The 17,596-nt window shown below is 42.9% G+C and overlaps 1 protein-coding gene and 2 pseudogenes across 1 annotated transcript in view; 2 read left to right on the top strand and 1 right to left on the bottom strand.

Annotated features, from left to right (window-relative positions):
- The window catches only part of RIMKLB (ribosomal modification protein rimK like family member B), a 127,734-nt gene that overhangs the window by 31,654 nt on the left and 78,484 nt on the right, over positions 1-17,596 (top strand). The window lies entirely within an intron of this gene.
- Positions 12,502-15,326, top strand: LOC101321360 (large ribosomal subunit protein eL18-like; annotated as a pseudogene).
- LOC101321068 (histamine N-methyltransferase pseudogene) lies at positions 15,653-17,020 on the bottom strand (annotated as a pseudogene).

Genomic DNA, 17,596 nt, shown 5'->3' with positions numbered 1-17,596 from the left:
GAATGTTTACAGAATGATTACATAGTATTACATAGTATTGCTATGAGCTTTTCATGATTTCAGTCTCTTAACATTTGCTTGGTTCATATTACTACCAGAAACTAGTTCTAACTGCAAGGACAAGTCAATACATAGTGCATAAAAGTTCTTTTGACTATGGGAAGAAAAGAGAAAGAGACAGTTGGGTGGAAAGCATGTTAAGATCTGAACAGAAGATGAGACAGAACTAGAAAAATAAATGTGCATCTTGACCAAGCGGATCTTGTGAGTCAGACAATGACAGGGGAGAAGGGGAGAGCTTACCCATCTTATTACTCAGATTTGCTCTGAGAGGAAGGCCAAACACAACCACCCACGAGCCGGCTGCTTTACCTGTCCATGGTGGACTCCAGCGTGGCTTTCTTGGCTCCCTGAAAGTCTTAGGAAGGGAAGCTTTGCTCCAGCGCTGCTGCTGCTCTGGCTGACAGTGCATGGGCCCTACACATTCAAATTTGAACTCAGTCCTTTACGCCCCTCCCCACAACAACATTACCACCACCAGGCAGCCTTCCTCCTGCGTGGGTCCAGTGAAGGTGGGCGGGGTTTTCACAGGCCAAATCACATAGTTTAAATGATTGAGGGCCACTCTGCCTAATGCCTAGGTTCCTTTAGGGCTGCCTCTTTAAAAGTCCAGTCCATGCTCCACAGGTAATATAGATCAGGGGACGGGAGGAGTAGTCAGTTTGTAAATTGTAATCATGGTAAAGTGATATCTTTAATTTTAGAAGCATAATAATAATCGTAGTACTTTATTTATTTATAATTTTTATTTATTTAATTTATTTATTTTTGGCTGCGTGGGGTCTTCGTTGCTGCGCACAGGCTTTCTCTAGTTGCAGCGAGCGGTGCGGTGCGCGGGCTTCTCATTGCCGTGGCTTCTCTTGTTGTGGAGCACGGGCTCTAGGCGCGTGGGCTTCAGTAATTGTGGCACACGGGCTCAGTAGTTGTGGCTTGCCGGCTCTAGAGCGCAGGCTCAGTAGCTGTGGCGCACGGGCTTAGTTGCTCTGTGGCATGTGGGATCTTCCCGGACCAGGACTCGAACCCGTGTCACCTGCATTGGCAGGTGGATTCTTAACCACTGCGCCACCAGGGAAGCCTGTAACATTTATTTAAAGGCATCTTGTGTTCCATCAGCCAAAAGCATCTATTCCCTCATTTAATTACACAATATCTCTGAGTCTCCGTAGAGACCAGCAGTAACTGCTCCTGCTTTGTGGCCGGGCAAGTAAACCCAGTTATATAGGACTTAGGACAGAGATTTTGCTTCCCAAACCGCTTCTTTGATTGCTTTACAAGAATTGCTAGAAGACTAGATGTTTACACCAAAGGATTTTTGCATAAGCCATGTTTTCCACAAACATGGAAGCCATATTCTAATTTAAAGTCAGAAGCAGCAGCATCTCAAAGAACAAAAAAAAAAAAGATTTGTTTCATCAGAATCAGCATCTAAATGACTGCACTGAACTTGGAAAACAGGTCGGGCTTTTCAAATAAGAGGCTTTAAATTCCTTCCCTCATACAAGCTGGTCTATTAAAGATTTTGCTTCTCCCTCCTACCTGAGGCCGTATGCATTCTATTTATTCATTCAGTAGAAACTTTATACCCACTAGATGATAGAAACTGTGCTGGTGTTACAATAGTGAGCAAAGCGGCAAGGGTTCCTGCTCTCTTCCTGCCTCAAGGCTTTGAATACCATCTCTACATTGCTGATCCCCCCAATCTGTAGGTCTAGGCTGGACCTCTCCCTTGAACTCAAGGCAAGTATGTCCATCTTCCACCTCAGCATCTCCATCTGATTGTCTGATGGGCATTTCAGACACGGCTGAAACTGAGCACCTGTTCTCTCTCCCAACATATAACCTGCTCCTTTTGCTGCCTTCCCTGTCTCAACGGCATCAATGGCAACGTCATTCTTCCCATTGCTCAGGCCAACCTGGCCGTCTTCTTGATTGCTCTCTTCCTTTTAAATCCCATGCCCAGGGGGAAGGCTGGGGGTGGGGGCAGGGAGGGATAGACTGGGAGTTTGGGATTGACATGGACACACGGCTATATTTAAAATAGATAACCAACAAGGACCTGCTGTATAGCACAGGGAACTCTGCTCAATATCCTGTAATAACCTCAATGGGAAAAGGATTTGAAAAAGAACAGATGCATGTATATGTACAACTGAATCACGTTGCTGTACACCTGAAACGAACACAACATTGTTAATCAACTATACTCCAATATAAAAAAAAATTAAAAAATAAGTAAATCCCATGCCCAAATCCTGTTCACTGACCACTTTCACCACCTCCAGGTCTAAACAACCTGGATGGTGACATTCAGCCTCTCAACTGGTCTTCCTTTCTTCAATTACAGACTATTCTCTGCACAGCAATCCTTCTGAAATATTTAATTTATTTATTCTATTTAAAAATTTTATTTATTTATTTATTTTATTTTGGTTGCACTGGGTCTTTGTTGTGGCAGGCGGGCTCCTTAGTTGTAGCATGTGAACTCTTAGTTGCAGCATGCATGTGGAATCTAGTTCCCCGATCAGGGATCAAACACGGGCCCCCTGCATTGGGAGCCTGGAGTCTTAACTACTGCGTCACCAGGGAAGTCCCCTGAAATATTTTAGTTCATGTCTCTCTGCTCTCAAAACTCTCCATGGTCCCTCATCTTCTCAATAATAGCCAACATCCTTACAGTGGGTCACCAGACCCTCTACCACCTGCCCCTGCCATGCCTCTCTCGTTGCACAAAGAACACAGAGGAGCAAAGAATACTTGCTGGCCCTTCTGCCTGGAATGCTACTCCCCTGTATATTATTACAGCTTGATCCCTTATCTTTTTTTTTTTTTTTGCAGTACGCGGGCCTCTCACTGTTGTGGCCTCTCCTGTCGCGGAGCACAGGCTCCGGACGCGCAGGCTCAGGGGCCATGCCTCATGGGCCCAGCCGCTCCGCGGCATGTGGGATCTTCCCGGACCGGGGCACAAACCCGTGTCCCCTGCATCGGCAGACGGACTCTCAAGCACTGTGCCACCAGGGAAGCCCTGATCCCTTATCTTTACTCAAATACTCCCTCGTAGTTGAGGCTTTTTCTTGTCCCATATCTAAAATTTCAACTATATCCCATCATCCTGACCTTTCCTTTTCCCTTTTCCTAATGTATACTTCTCTTTAGCACATGTCACTTAAAATACAGTATTGTCTATGTTCATTGAGCCTTAGGTCCATGACAAGAGGATTTTTTGGTCTGTTTCTTTTTTACCCACATGGAAAAAAAGTACATAGTACCTGGTATAATAAACACTGAAAAAAGTGTTGAATGAAACCAATAAGGATCTCATGGAAGTTAAATTCAAGTGGGGAAGAGACATTAATTAAGTAATTGCATTCACATGTAAATATATAATTAAAACAGTGATGTTTAATATGAAAGAAAAGTACACATCTCATAACAAGAGACCTAACTGGCCGAGGGACCGGTGAGAGCACTCCTGGTTGGGAGGTGGTGATAGCTCTCCTCTCAGTCAAGATCCTTTTTAGATTATGGAAGGAAGGAAGTATATGCTGTTTCCTCTCTACATTTCATGCCCAACTCAGAAACTTTCTAATCACATCCTTTGTTAAACCATAGAACTCTACCCTTCCCTATTTGTCCTGCACCTGTCCTCACCCATCAATACCAGAACTTTAAGGGGAATTTCTGAAGTGAGCATTAATTCAAATAACAGCTAATGCTTTGAATTCTTATTATGGTTAGGTTTGTGCCAAGTCTTTAAATACAAGCTAGACAAATTTAGGAAAACTGGTGGTGGGGGAATTCTCTTGTAAGCTCCTGAGTTGTGATCAAGGTCACTGATTCTCTGGATTGTGAATTCTTTGCTCCAGTGTGGTTCCCCAGAGGGGGATGGCATGATGCTAGTTCACTCTAAAGGACTCTCTGGGAGAGGGTGGATTGAATGTGGGGCAAGCCTCACTTCCCTTTACAATGACTTTCCTCCAGTACAACCACACTAAATTGTAAAGGTGCAGCAGGTTTCAATATTTATTTCTTTATTTGGCTGCATGGGGTCTTAGTTGTAGCACGCGGGATCATTCGTTGCAGCACGTGGGCGCAGTAGTTGCAGCATGCGGGCCCTCTAGCTGGGGCGCACGGGCTTAGTTGCCCCGCGGCATGTGGGATCTTAGTTCCCCGACTAGGGATCGAACCCTCGTCCCCTGCTTTGGAAGGTAGATTCTTAACCACTGGACCACCAGGGAAGTCCCAAGGTACAGCAGGTTTTACCGAAGTTTGGAGAGCCAAAGGGAATGATACATGTGAGAGAAAGAGAAGTCACGTACATTAATTCATTGACATATACATTAATACATTAATTATGGCTTTCTATAGTTTGAATATTTGCAAGGAATTAAACTCTACACAGGAGCTCTGCTCATGACCAAACCCCACTCCTAGCCTTGCTCCCCTGTCTTCACGTCCACTCCTCTGTTATAAAACCCTACGCTGTGTTGTCATGGGTTATTCTCACCCAAGGATCTAAGCTTCCTCTCTATACATTCTTTTCTCCAAGTCTAATTATCTGTGGAATAATTCCTCAGGGCACCAGAAAGACAGGAGATGGTCACCTTTGGCATGAACAGATGAGTGAGGAACATAGGGACGGAGAGTTTTCAAAATTCTTCTGAAAGGAATTCCCTGGCCGTCCAGTGGTTAGGACTTTCACTGCCAGAACTTTCACTGCCAAGGGTGCGGGTTTCATCCTTGGTGGGGGGAACTGAGATCCCACAAGCCCTGCAGCACAGCCAAAAAAAACAAAACTAAAGTTCCTCAGCAGAAGACAAGGTGGGATCATACAAGGGCATGGAAAAATGTGATCCTTTGTTTCCTCAGATATGAGTTGCACTTTTATCCTATTATCAACCGATTGTCCAGAGAACAACACACACACACACACACACACACACACACACACACACACACACACACACACACACACACACACACACCCTTCCAAATAATAAATATTAATTCTCAGAGATGGTAACATCTTTAAATCCAAAAACTAGAAAAAAATTTCCTACCTGCCCCAGTGGGAAGACCCCTCACTGATACTGCAGGTGGTAACTTCACATGATTAGGCAAAACTGTATTAGCTCCTTTTGTATATTCTCTCTTTTCAAATTATGACTTTTTGTTCCAGCCAGAAATAGGAAAATAGGCCCATTGATGATGCACATGCTTCTCTTTTGTTTAGTTTTGGCTTGGTGTGCTTTCTTGGATTTTAACCTCTCCCCCCACCTTGGCTGCCCTGTGCGTGGCATGTGGGATCTTAGTTCCTCGACTAGGGATCCAACCCATTCCCCCTGCAGTGGAAGTGCAGAGTCTTTAACTACTGGGCTGCCAGGGAAGTCCAACCATTTTTAAATGCACGATTCAGTGGTGTTAATTGCATTCATAACGTGCAACCATCACCACTCTCTGTTTCCAAAACTTTTCATGACCCCAAAAAGAAAACCCATAATCAGGCAAAACTCACCATTCCCTCTGCCATCCAACCCCTGGTCATCTCTATGAATTTGCCTATTCTAAACACTCATAAGTGGAAACATGCAATCTTCGTCCTTTTGTGTCTGCCTTATTTCATTCTGCATAATGTTTTCAAGATTGATCCGTGTTATAGCATGCAGCAGACCTTCCTTCCTTTTTATGGTCAGCCTTACTTCAAAACCCATGCAATGCTGTCATGCTGGTAAAATCAACCCTGCAGATATCATCCGTTGACGATAGCAGTTTAGAAAACTTCATCAGAGCTGCACAGAGGGGTTTTTCCCCCATATTACTGTGTCTTTAAAATTGGGTTTGGCTGCATATGTCAGGCAAACTCAACAGATTGCTTATGCAATCTATTGCTTATTGCTTATGCAATCTAAAAATGATACAATTTCTCTCCCACATAGAAAATGTAGACTGTTGGCCTAGTGAGTAATTAAATCTAAATCTAATTGAAGCATGGACTTTGGAGCTCTTTGTTTTGTCAAGAGTCTCTGTTGGCCACTTTGAGCCAGAATGTTTTCCCATCTCTCAGTTCAATGATGGAACGTGAGTCTTAGCCAGGCAGCAAAGAGAAATAAAACACTACATATTGGGAAACATACAAGACCAGGCAGTATGGGAGAGAATAGAGAAAGGTGGCCATCAAGTCAGTTCCTCCAAATTAGTTTCCAGAGCAGAATTATCTGCAGATATTTATTCTATTTTATAAAATAGATTTGATAGGGTTGGCAGAATCTAATAAACACAAAATAGTCGATGTACGTTTTTGTATCCTATCTCCTGTTTTGAAAATCTTACTTTTCAGTGTATAGGCTACATAAAGAAGATTCTCTCCAACATACACAAATGTTTTAGATATCCAGTACTTGAAAATGAAGGTGGGAGGAAGAAATATCTACTGTGTTTGTTTTGATGTTCTATCCCTTCGGGGGCAACTCAAAAAGTGCTTCTATAAGTAATTTATAAAAAGCAGGGCTTCCCTGGTGGCGCAGTGGTTGGGAGTCCTCCCGCCGATGCAGGGGACGCGGGTTCGTGCCCCGGTCCGGGAAGATCCCACATGCCGCGGAGTGGCTGGGCCCGTGAGCCATGGCCGCTGAGCCTGCGCGTCCGGAGCCTGTGCTCCGCAACGGGAGAGGCCGCAAAAGTGAGAGGCCCGCGTACCGCAAAAAAAAAAAAAGCATCTTTGAAAACTGAAATTCATTCAATATTTATTGAAGGCCTATTATGAGAAAGCTGAGCTTTGAAGGGGAACAATTATGCACATTATAGTTAAAGGAATTTATAATTTTGTTTAAACTTTAAAATAGACAATACTGGAACTTCCCTGGTGGTCCGGTGGTTAAGAATCTGCCTTCCAATGCAGAGGACACGGGTTCTATCCCTGGTTGGGGAACTAAGATCCCCCATGCCATGTGGCAACTAAGCCTGCGTGCTCTAGAGCCCGCGTGCTGAAACTACTGAGCCCATGTGCCGCAACGAAAGATCCTGCATGCCGCAACTGAGACCCGATACAGCCAAATAAATACATAAATAAATAAAAATAAAATAGACAATACTTAAAATGACAGTATAAAAAAATTAAGTGTCAATAAAAGACTAAAAATGACAGAATCATAGCATCTCAAAATTGAAGGGACCTTAGCGTTCATCTAGCCCTGTGCTTCTCAAAATGGGATACACATATCTTTACACCTAAATTCGAGTACCTGGCAATATATCAGGGAGTAGGTCAAAACTACAAGATAAACAGGTCATGTTATCCTAGAGCATAAAAGTTTTCCGAAGATATGGGGAAAATGGTGTTCGTATTTAAAATTATTTAGAGTAGAATATAATATGCATGTTAGTTTTCCTTACACTTATGCTTTTCCCCATTACCCTCTATCACCCCCATTTAAAAAGTAAAATTCCTCATGACATGGAAGGTTTCAACAATTTTTATTCTCCCCGTGTGAAGAGTAAGCCCACATCTGGCAGACGCACAGGTAAATAGAGGATCATGTAAAAGAGAAAACATAGATTCCAGGGAAATTTCAGCCCAACATGGGGGGCGGTTTGAGATTATAGCCTCAGATACTCAGCATTTCTTATTTTTACTCTTCTTTATAGGACAGTTTAATGGGAAAAACAAATAGAGAACCAACGATTCCACAATTCTTTGTAGAGAATTTTCGCTAAAGCATCCCAAACAGTGGTCTCCTACCCTCTTGTTTAATCCCATTAACAGGACACCATTGCCCACTCGGTGCCATGAGCTCAGAGGAAGGAGAGACTCCGTAATCTAAAGCTTCATAATAGACCTAGTTTTTTTTTCTCTTTTATAAATTTATTTATTTATTTATTTTTGTCTGAGTTGGGTCTTTGTTGCTGTGTATGGGCTTTCTCTAGTTGCGGCGAGCGGGGGCTACTCTTGGTTGCGCTGCACGGGCTTCTCATTGCGGTGGCCTCTCTTGTTGCAGAGCACAGGCTCTAGGTTCGCAGGCTTCAGTAGTTGTGGCACGTGGGCTTCAGTAGTTGTGGCCCACGGGCTTAGTTGCTCCACAGCATGTAGGATCTTCCCGGACCAGGGCTCGAACCCGTGTCCCCTGCATTGGCAGGCGGATTCTTAACCACTGCACCACCAGGGAAGCCCTAGACCTAGTTCTTGATTGAGACTCTGATGAATGTATAAAATTTTAATAAATAAAGTGTACAGACCAGAGAGTTTCTGGAGAACAGTCTTGAAGATAGACTTGGGCCCTACAACTGGACCTTTCACCTGTGAAACAGAGGATGTTGGGAAAGAATTCTTCGCAAAGTCATTCCAAGAATCTACTTAGCTTTACTGTGTGAGTGAGAAAGCAAGGTATCTGGAATACATGAATATGCTTGATAAAATTTCTCATCCTCTCTCCAAGGGGCAGAAAACATAAAGGCAGGACTGTAGGAATGGGCTTCCTATGTTTTAGTAACAAGTAGCTTATTCTGGTTTGAGTGATGGCTCATAACAAAAAATAATGACAGATAAAAATGAGATGACATTCACAGTTCATATAAGCTGCTTAAGGAATGCTTTCTAACAAAATGGAGACTTAAATAACTTGCATAATGGCTGTAAAAAAATTATTAAAGAGGCATGATTCATCCAGCATAAGGAAATAACTTTATTTCTCAGAAATCTGTTGTTCCTGCTCACCTTTCTTCTGTTAAAGGAAGGAAAAATACATCTCTTATGATGACAATAGCATTTTTCATTCCTGGAGATTTGGAGTTAGTGAGATTAAAAGAAACAATTTTGTGAGGTTTCCTTCAGCTATTTTGAAAGTTATTTTCCTTACTAACTACCCTCTCCCCTCACCAACTTCTCTTGAAAAGTTAAAAACCACAGAAACAACATGACTTGGAAATTGTGCCTCTGGTGTCTGAGTTAAGTCTTGGACATCTGGACTTCACCATGGGTAACCTTCATGAGAAGAACAAAACAAGGTGGTGGGGTTTCGTTATGGCCAGTGTGTGAGGCCAGAAGGCCCCCTGGGAATTCTTCAGGGTATCCATTCCTGTGTCTGAGAGATGAGATGCTCAGACAATGACTCCCCAGACCACTATTTCTGGACACCAGGTAGATTGTTCAATATGATACTTTGTTGTTTTTGAAAAGAGCCCAAAAAGGTTTCCACGTGGGCTAAAGTGTGGTTTTTGGAGTGCTTCAACTTCTGCATTTCCCAATTTTTGTTTTTCTCACTTTACTGCCAGGCACATTACTGAATTTCTCTGGGGGTATGAAGAAGTTGAGGGACATATACAGGAATTACTCACTCGGCTTCTGCTGTGCAGCTGCCCAGGACTTATCGAGGTTGAGAGAACAAATAAATATTCATCAAAAGCCTGGGGTTGGTCAAAGGTCTAAAAGAGTTATTTTTGATGGGAACATTAACCAAAGCTTCATTGAGCACACACATACAAGAAAGAATAAAAAGTTAGGTTTCTATAATCAAACATATGAAAACTTGAATTCTGTCTCCACCATTTCCTAGTGGATTGTCTTTGGGTGTTGCCTGATGCCATATGTTTTTTAGTTTCCCCATGTATAAAATGTGAATAAATAATAGTAATAATAGCTAACCATTTTTGTGCACTTAATTTATGCCAGGTTCTGTGCTAAGCATGTTGCATATATTATCTCACTTAAGTCTAAGAGGTAGGAACTATTATCTCAATTTTCAGATTTGAACACTGAGGCCCAAAGAGTTGAAATCATTATCTTATGATTGCTAAAAATAATTTAAAATCAGTGGCTCTGCATGTGGCCTAGTGCAGGGAAGGTATGCCATAAGAACAACTACTTTTATAAAACAGTATCTTCTAGGGACTTCCCTGGTGGCGCAGTAGTTAAGAATCCACCTGCCAATGCAGGGGACACGGATTTGAGCCCTGGTCCAGGAGGATCCCACATACTGCGGAGCAACTAAGCCCATGCGCCACAACTACTGAGCCTGTGCTCTAGAGCCCACGAGCCACAACTACTGAGCCCGTGTGCCACAACTACTGAAGCCTGTGTGCCTAGAGCCTGGGCTCTGCAACGCGAAGCCACCGTAATGAGAAGCCCGCACACTGCAACGAAGAGTAGACCCTGCTCGCCCCAACTAGAGAAAGCCCGCACACAGCAACAAAGACCCAACACAGCCAAATAAATAAATAAAATAAAAATTTAAAAAAAGTAGTATCTTCTAATATCTGATAATATTAAGGAGGCCAGATACTTGAAAAAATAAATTATTGTCATCAAAGTTAACTCCTCCCATGGTTCAAAATTTTCTGATTAGCAATAAAATATGAGTGCATAATTTTGAGGTTCTCATACTTTGAGGTTTGAGCAAGTGTATAAAATTGCATGTTCCAGTGTTTAATCCCTGCAGATTTTTTTTGACTCAGTGATTCTGGAGTGTAGCCCAGGACTCTGCCTTTTCAACAAACTGCACCACCTGGGAAGTTCTGGTAGAGATAATCTTGATAAAAACAGCTCTAAAATGAATAAGGGACAGGTTCTGAAGTAAGGATAACAGATTAAATGTTACCTGCAGAACTGCTATTCTCTACTCTGTCTAGTGACCAACACTCATTGGTATCAGATCATCCCCTCTAGGAAGTCCTGGCACCATATTGGCAAATTCTTCCTCCTTGGATCTCACCTTTTTTGAAGATCTGTGTTGATCACTGCATTCTGCAATAATCATTCCATCACTACTAATTAGATCACATCACCTTTTCTTTTTTAAAAAAAAATTATTTATTTTATTTATTTATTTTTGGCTGCGTTAGGTCTTAGTTGCGGCACGGGGGATCCTTCGTTGCGGTGTACAGTCTCCTCTCTAGTTGTGGTGGGTGAGCTCCAGAGCTTAGTAGCTGTGGTGCACAGGCTCTCTAGTTGTGGCGTGGGCTCCAGAGTGCGCGGGCTCTGTAGTGTGGCGCGCGGGCTTAGTTGCCCCGTGGCATGTGGGATCTTAGTTCCCTGACCGGGGATCAAACCCGCATCCCCTGCATTGGAAGGTGGATTCTTTACCACTGGGCCACCAGGAAAGTTCCCACATCAACTGTTGATTTAACTAAATTCAGTATCTTTGAGATTTGAGAAACAGCTACTTGATATCAAATTCCTTAGTGTGTGAACCTGGTTTCCTCCCCCCAACAAGACCCCCATGTTTTTCACCACCACCAACCCATCCACACGTTGGCTGAATGCACCACCAAGATCTCTTCAGTTTGTTACCAGAGGACAGGAAGAGTCAATTTCCTCAGCGCAATTAGAAACTCAGTACACTCAGCACCTTGGTTCCTTTATTCAGCATGGCCCTACCCGTCACACGTCCTGGTTACTTTAGACATCCACCCAGAGGTTCCTTAAAGGAGGTATGGCTACAACATAAAAAGTGAAGTAGAAGTTCTTCCTACTAGTAACTTAAGTCCTATATGGATAACCTTAAATCCTGATTATGGCAGACACAAAAGGCCACCCAGTGTATGATTCCACTTATATGAAATACCCAGAGTAGATAGATCCAGAGAGGCAGAAAGCAGATTGGTGGTTATGCAGGCGCTTGAGGGAGCAGGGAATAGTTATGACTGCTTAATGGATATGGGATTTTCTTTTCAGGGTGATGAAAAAAGTTTTCAAAGTAGATAGAGGGGGTAGTTGAACAACAATGTATGCGTTAAATATCACTGAATTTTATACTTTAAATGGTTATTTTTATGTCATGTGAATTTCACCTAAATAAAAAATTTTAAGAGTCCTGATTAATTCAGAGACTTCAAGGGGCTGAACACCCGGAAAAAGGGTGAGAGTGATGACGGGTATTCTCTCAGCTGTTGGTATGTGAAAGCAGAGGAGGAAGTCCTTAATAAGAGAGGCAAAGGTGATATATACCCTGGAACAGAGGAGAAGAAAGAATAGAAACGGGAATGGGAAGAAAGAACCCAGACAGAAATGGGAAATTCAGTTGCTTACGTGGTGCTTACAGGGAACTGAAGGCTGTGGGTGGGACTGTACAAACTTAAGCATCTCTTTGACCCTGAACAAGAGGAAACACAGAATACATTAAAGCATTGCGTTATCTCTGATCAAAAATAAAAGCTGAAAAGAAAACATGTGCCATTGTAAGAGGTGAAAGTAGAAACAAGTTGAGTAATAAAGACGCTACTCTGATCTCATTGATGGAAGAGACCATGTCTTACTCATCTTTGTATCCCCAGCACTGTGCCAGGCTCAAAAGCCGTTGACCGAAAGATAATGACTCACACTGACGTGGGGGCCTATGTGCCAAGTGCTATGCTTTCTTTTTTTAAAAAAAATTTATTTGGCTGCATCGGGTCTTAGTTGCGGAACATGAGCTCTTCATTGGGGCATCTTTCATTGTAGCGGGCTTGGGCTCAGTAGTTACGTTTTGCGAGCTCTAGAGTGTGCGGGCTTAGTGGCCCCGCAGCATGTGGGATCTTAGTTCCCCAACCAGGGATCGAACCTGCATCCGCCTGCATTGGAAGGCAGATTCTTAACCACTGGACCAGCATGGAAGTTCCCCCAAGTGCTATTCTAAACATCTAATTCATTTGATCTTAAAATAGTCCCCAGGTTCAAAGACATTGTGCTCTCCTTTTACAGATGAGGAAACTGAGGCACAGAAGGGTTAAACTCACAATGATGGAGTCAGGATTGGCACCCATGTGGCCTAGCACAGTGTTTGTGCTCTGAAACAGTTTCTCAATTTCCTGAAGAAATCAAAGAAACCATGATGAAAAGGTTGACTAAACTAATTCTCCATCCTTCTGAGAAGAGGAAAAACATGACCATCTTTGGCGTTTCGCATGTTCTCCCACGTTCTTCTAACCAGATCCATGGCTCACAACTAGTGGCTGTCTCCACAAAATTCCAGAGAAGCACAGTTGCTGGGTAGTGCGTGTGGTGTATGAAAGCAAAACGGTCGCCTGCAGTCTAGATTCCCTTACAAACCTTTAGCAAGCTGGTAGACTACCTCTGATTTCTAAACAAGATGTTACTGAGTTTTCCTTTTGCAACTGAATGAGCATTAACCTAAGTTTTAGAACTTAGTTCAGGCATGGTTCTGCCACACTAAATTTCATCTGGTCAGTGGGGCTCTTCATTTCTCTAAACCTTGGTCCCTGTCTGAAAAATAGGAACAATGATCCCTCTGCTGCCTTCCTCACAGGGTCACTCTCAAAATGCAATAATGATGTTTGTTAAAATGAATGAACAAACAAAACACCCGGCAGAGCAGTAGGCTCCAACATGCGAGGGAACTTTGGCCACAACAAGGACCGAAGAGTTCAGGGCCGGGAGCTCGAGGCCAGGACGTCTCCCGAAGGCTGTTTGTCAAGCTGTACAGGTTTCTGGCCAGCTAACTCCACCTTCAGCCAAGTTGTGCTGAAGAAGTTGTTTATGAGTTGCTCTAACGAGCTGCCCCTGTCCCTTTCCTGGATGGTCGGGAAGACGAAGTTTCCTGACTGGGAAGACAGAATGGCTGTGGTTATGGGAGTTATACCTGACGATGCACGTGTCTCAGTATAACCCCCAAACTGATGATGCACACCTGCCCAAAGTTCAGGTGTGCGCTTCAGGGAAGCAGCCGCGCCCAGAGTTGCATCCCCAAGGCCAGAGGCAAGATCCTTACTTTCCATTACCCGGCTCTGGACTCCCCCAAGAGCTGCGGCACCGTCCTGCCCTCCGGTCCTCTCAAGGGTTGCAAAGTGTCCAGGTGTCTGGGCGAGGCCCAGGGAACACTGCACAGCTCCACCCATCCTGTCTGCTCTCCAAGCACCAGAGGCCGACCTGCCAGCCGCTGCTACAAAAACGAACCTGCCCTGCTAAAAGATTTCTGGATACTTAAAAAATTAAATTTAAATTAGGAAGCTCAAACTGTTGAGAAACTAGCATCAGTGGCATTGTACACCCTTAGCAGGCTTCCATACCTCTCCACGCAAAAGCTAATCCACAAGGGTGATCTCACTTTGTCACAAGAGAAAGAAAGGAGAGTCAACCTACTCAAGGACAGTTAGGGAGAAACCAATCGGCTTAACTAGGAAAAAAGTCCCATAGTTTTACTACATAATAGTCTTACAGGCGCCAAACCTTTGAAGACGTGGTCTTGTTAATCCCCAGAACGACTCATAAGGCAGATGTATCACCACCAATTTACAGTTATAACAGAGGTTATCACCTTAGGACCACACAACGTGGGTGCTAATCAGGACTGGCCCGGAAACCAATATCAATTCTTTTATATTACTTGAAACAAACAGGATGATACAAAGGCACCTGATTTAGGGTCTAGATACCCTGTGTTTAGATGATATAATTTTTAGTTTTTTTTTTTACATGGCAAGAGAAATTATTCTTGTCTTATGTCATTAGAACATACTGTGATTCTTCTGAATTGTAATTTAATTATTCATAATTAAATTTAATTATGAATTATTGTACTTATCAATTTATTACACCTTGTCAGGTCCTTCGATGCTGGATAGCTAATGGCAGAGAAAAGGGCATAGGTGTTTAACACAATTAAGTTATAGCTCACCTTCCAACAAACAAACTGGTTTCTCTTAATAGCCAATTAAGGAGCTGCCATGCATGATTTTATATGAACATTTTTTTTTTTTTTTTATTTGCGGTACGCGGGCCTCTCGCTGTCGTGGCCTCTCCCGTTGCGGAGCACAGGCTCCGGACGCGCAGGCTCAGCGGCCATGGCTCACGGGCCCAGCCGCTCCACAGCATATGGGATCTTCCCGGACCGGGGCACGAACCCGTGTCCCCTGCATCGGCAGGCGGGCTCTCAACCACTGCGCCACCAGGGAAACCCTACATGAACATTTTTGAAGTACTTTTTTGTTTTCACATTGATTTTGATGTTAATATTACACATTTTCATAGGCTGATTTGTATTTATATTACTTTATTCTCCTTCCCCCCTAAATCTCACCCATTTTCAAGAATGAATGAATATATGAGGGTTTTTCTATGCAGTTCTCACTACCCTTCTTTGTAACTCCTTGTGTTTGACCATTTGGGACAGAACAACATATTAGGAAAACATGTAATGACACAGTTGACACCTCAATGCCCATCAACCCCTTAAGTATAATTCAGGTTATTTTCCATTAAAATAGTTCCTTATACTTTCTCAAAGTGCATCTATTACTTTTTAAAAGAGTTGGGGGGAGGTGAGTCTCACAAATGTATGAGATCATTCCGAGTTCAACCCTTATTGATTGGTATGGAACTCCGATAATGTCTCCCCAAAACTACAGAGTACAGATTTATGGCTGGGTAAACACACAGAAAAAAGGAAAAGGGAATGAAAGAGGAGAACACCAGAGACAGAGAAAAGAATTTCAGGACCCCTGAGTTAAGGAAAAGCTAGAATCTTACTGAAAGTGATTGGACAAATTGAAAGAAAAAAAAAAAGTTATCAGCTATTTTTTTTTTATTTTAAAAATCCATAGCATATATTTTATTAGTATTCCATTGTAATCAACGAATGGAAAGGATTTTATTGTCAATAAGCCCGTGAAACTTAGTTGTTTCATTTTTCCAGATTATATGGTATGTAGACAGATAGAAGGGATGGGATAAGACCAGCAGTGTCATATATGATTCCACATGGAAGTCCAAGAATATCTTGGGATTTTCTAGATTTTACATATCAGAAAAAATGCTCTGTTTATGTTATGAGATATATTTATAATTTTAATACACAAATAAGTGAATGATCAAAATTGTTCAAGCTATAGTATTTGAATACATTCTCATGGTGGATATATATGCCTCAACCACTATGAAACTCAGACTGTTATTGAAAAGAACCTTTCCCTCTTTCTTTACACTGAATTCAGGGTCTTGCAGATCTTTCATAATTTCTGCTTTGAGATCAGGTGGTGCTGTTGTACTAAAGTTGCAGGTTTCTGTCAAAAAATCCCAAAGCAGGTCTTCATTTTCATTGCTGTCATTAAAACAGTCAGATATGTCCATGGTGGACAGAAGGTCATAACACTCATACTTAATCCCCAACTTGTCCAGCATCTGCACGAGGTCAGATGACGTGACATACTGGCAGAGGTCATCCCGGGGTAAGTGAGATCTGTACTTTTTCCATAGCTTGTCCCAGCCACTGGTTCTGGACACAAGAGTAATGAGAATCTTAGCACTGGTAGCTAAGAGACTATGGAAGAATTTCAGGGTGGCTGGGATGTCTTTTACATAATACAGCATCTGAATCATATGAATAAAGTCCCACTTCTGAAGTTCTTTTTTCTCCATCATTCTATTTTGATATTCAGGTGATGCCTCCTTATGCCAAGTAAACTTTATGTTCTCGAGGTTTGATGTCTTGGCTACAAGCTCTTTGTACTTGGTGATTTGTTCAGCACTTGGTTCAACAACTTCATTGTTGATACTAACTCCAGGGTATTGAGCCTGCACTTTGGAGAGGATATGAAGATCAGTTTCACCTGCACCTCCACCAATGCTTAGAGTCTTAATTTCAGATTTTGTGTCTCCAATCCTTGCTATTATGCCCGGCAGCTTCTCGTCCATGAATTGCTGCATGCAATAGCACCATGCAATATCAGCATTGCTGATGCCCCGTGGAATTGTTGAGAAACCTCCGGAAAGATTCAACATATCTGCTATGGTCAGAAAACAAGCTCTTCATGGAAGATGCCATGTTTGGTTTTCCGAGAAAGACAAGGAGGGAGGGGAGGTCTAGCTTCCCTCTTCCCTTCCTTCTCTTCCCAGTTCCTTCTTTCTCTCTTCACCCGCACCAGTTTCTATCCAAAAAAAAAAAAAAAACCACACACACACAAAAAAGCCCTGCTTTGAATTTAACGTGCTGGAGAGGCTGGGTTTGCAAAGCTCGTTACTAAGTGACTATCAGCTATTTTTAAAACCATTGAGGGTTTGAGGTGAAGTGAAGCTCATTTTGTCAACAGGAAGTTATGGGCTCTGCACCTCTATTTATATAAACAACATTTGCTTTTCCATCTTGGGTTCTGCCCAGAAGTTGTCGTCTGACGCCGCTTGTGGCTCTGGTTGACTGGTTTTTAGAAAAAAAAAAAACTGGCCACCTGTTCCTCTCCCTGCCACAGAGAAAGTCAAGTCACTTTCGCTGGTGTTTAGTTAGTGAGAAATGCTAAAACACACAAGGATTTCAATTTTTTAAAGTTTTTATTTATTTATTTATTTGGCTGCCTTGGGTCTTCGTTGCTACGCGTGGGCTTTCTCTAGTTGCGGTGAGCGGGGGCTACTCTTTGTTGTGGTGCGCGGGCTTCTCATTGCGGTGGCTTCTCTCGTTGCAGAGCATGGGCTCTAGGCGCGCGAGCTTCAGTAGCTGTGGCTCACGAGCTCAGTAGTTGTGGCTCGTGGGCTCTAGAGCGCAGGCTCAGTAGCTGTGGCGCACAGGCTTAGTTGCTCTGCGACACGTGGGATCTTCCCAGACCAGGGATAGAACCCATGTTCCCT

The sequence above is a fragment of the Tursiops truncatus genome, chromosome 11 (genome assembly GCF_011762595.2).
Source record: "Tursiops truncatus isolate mTurTru1 chromosome 11, mTurTru1.mat.Y, whole genome shotgun sequence".
NCBI lineage: Eukaryota > Metazoa > Chordata > Mammalia > Artiodactyla > Delphinidae > Tursiops > Tursiops truncatus.
Note: the sequence above shows the minus strand (reverse complement) of the source record. Positions and strands in the feature narration are given on the sequence as shown.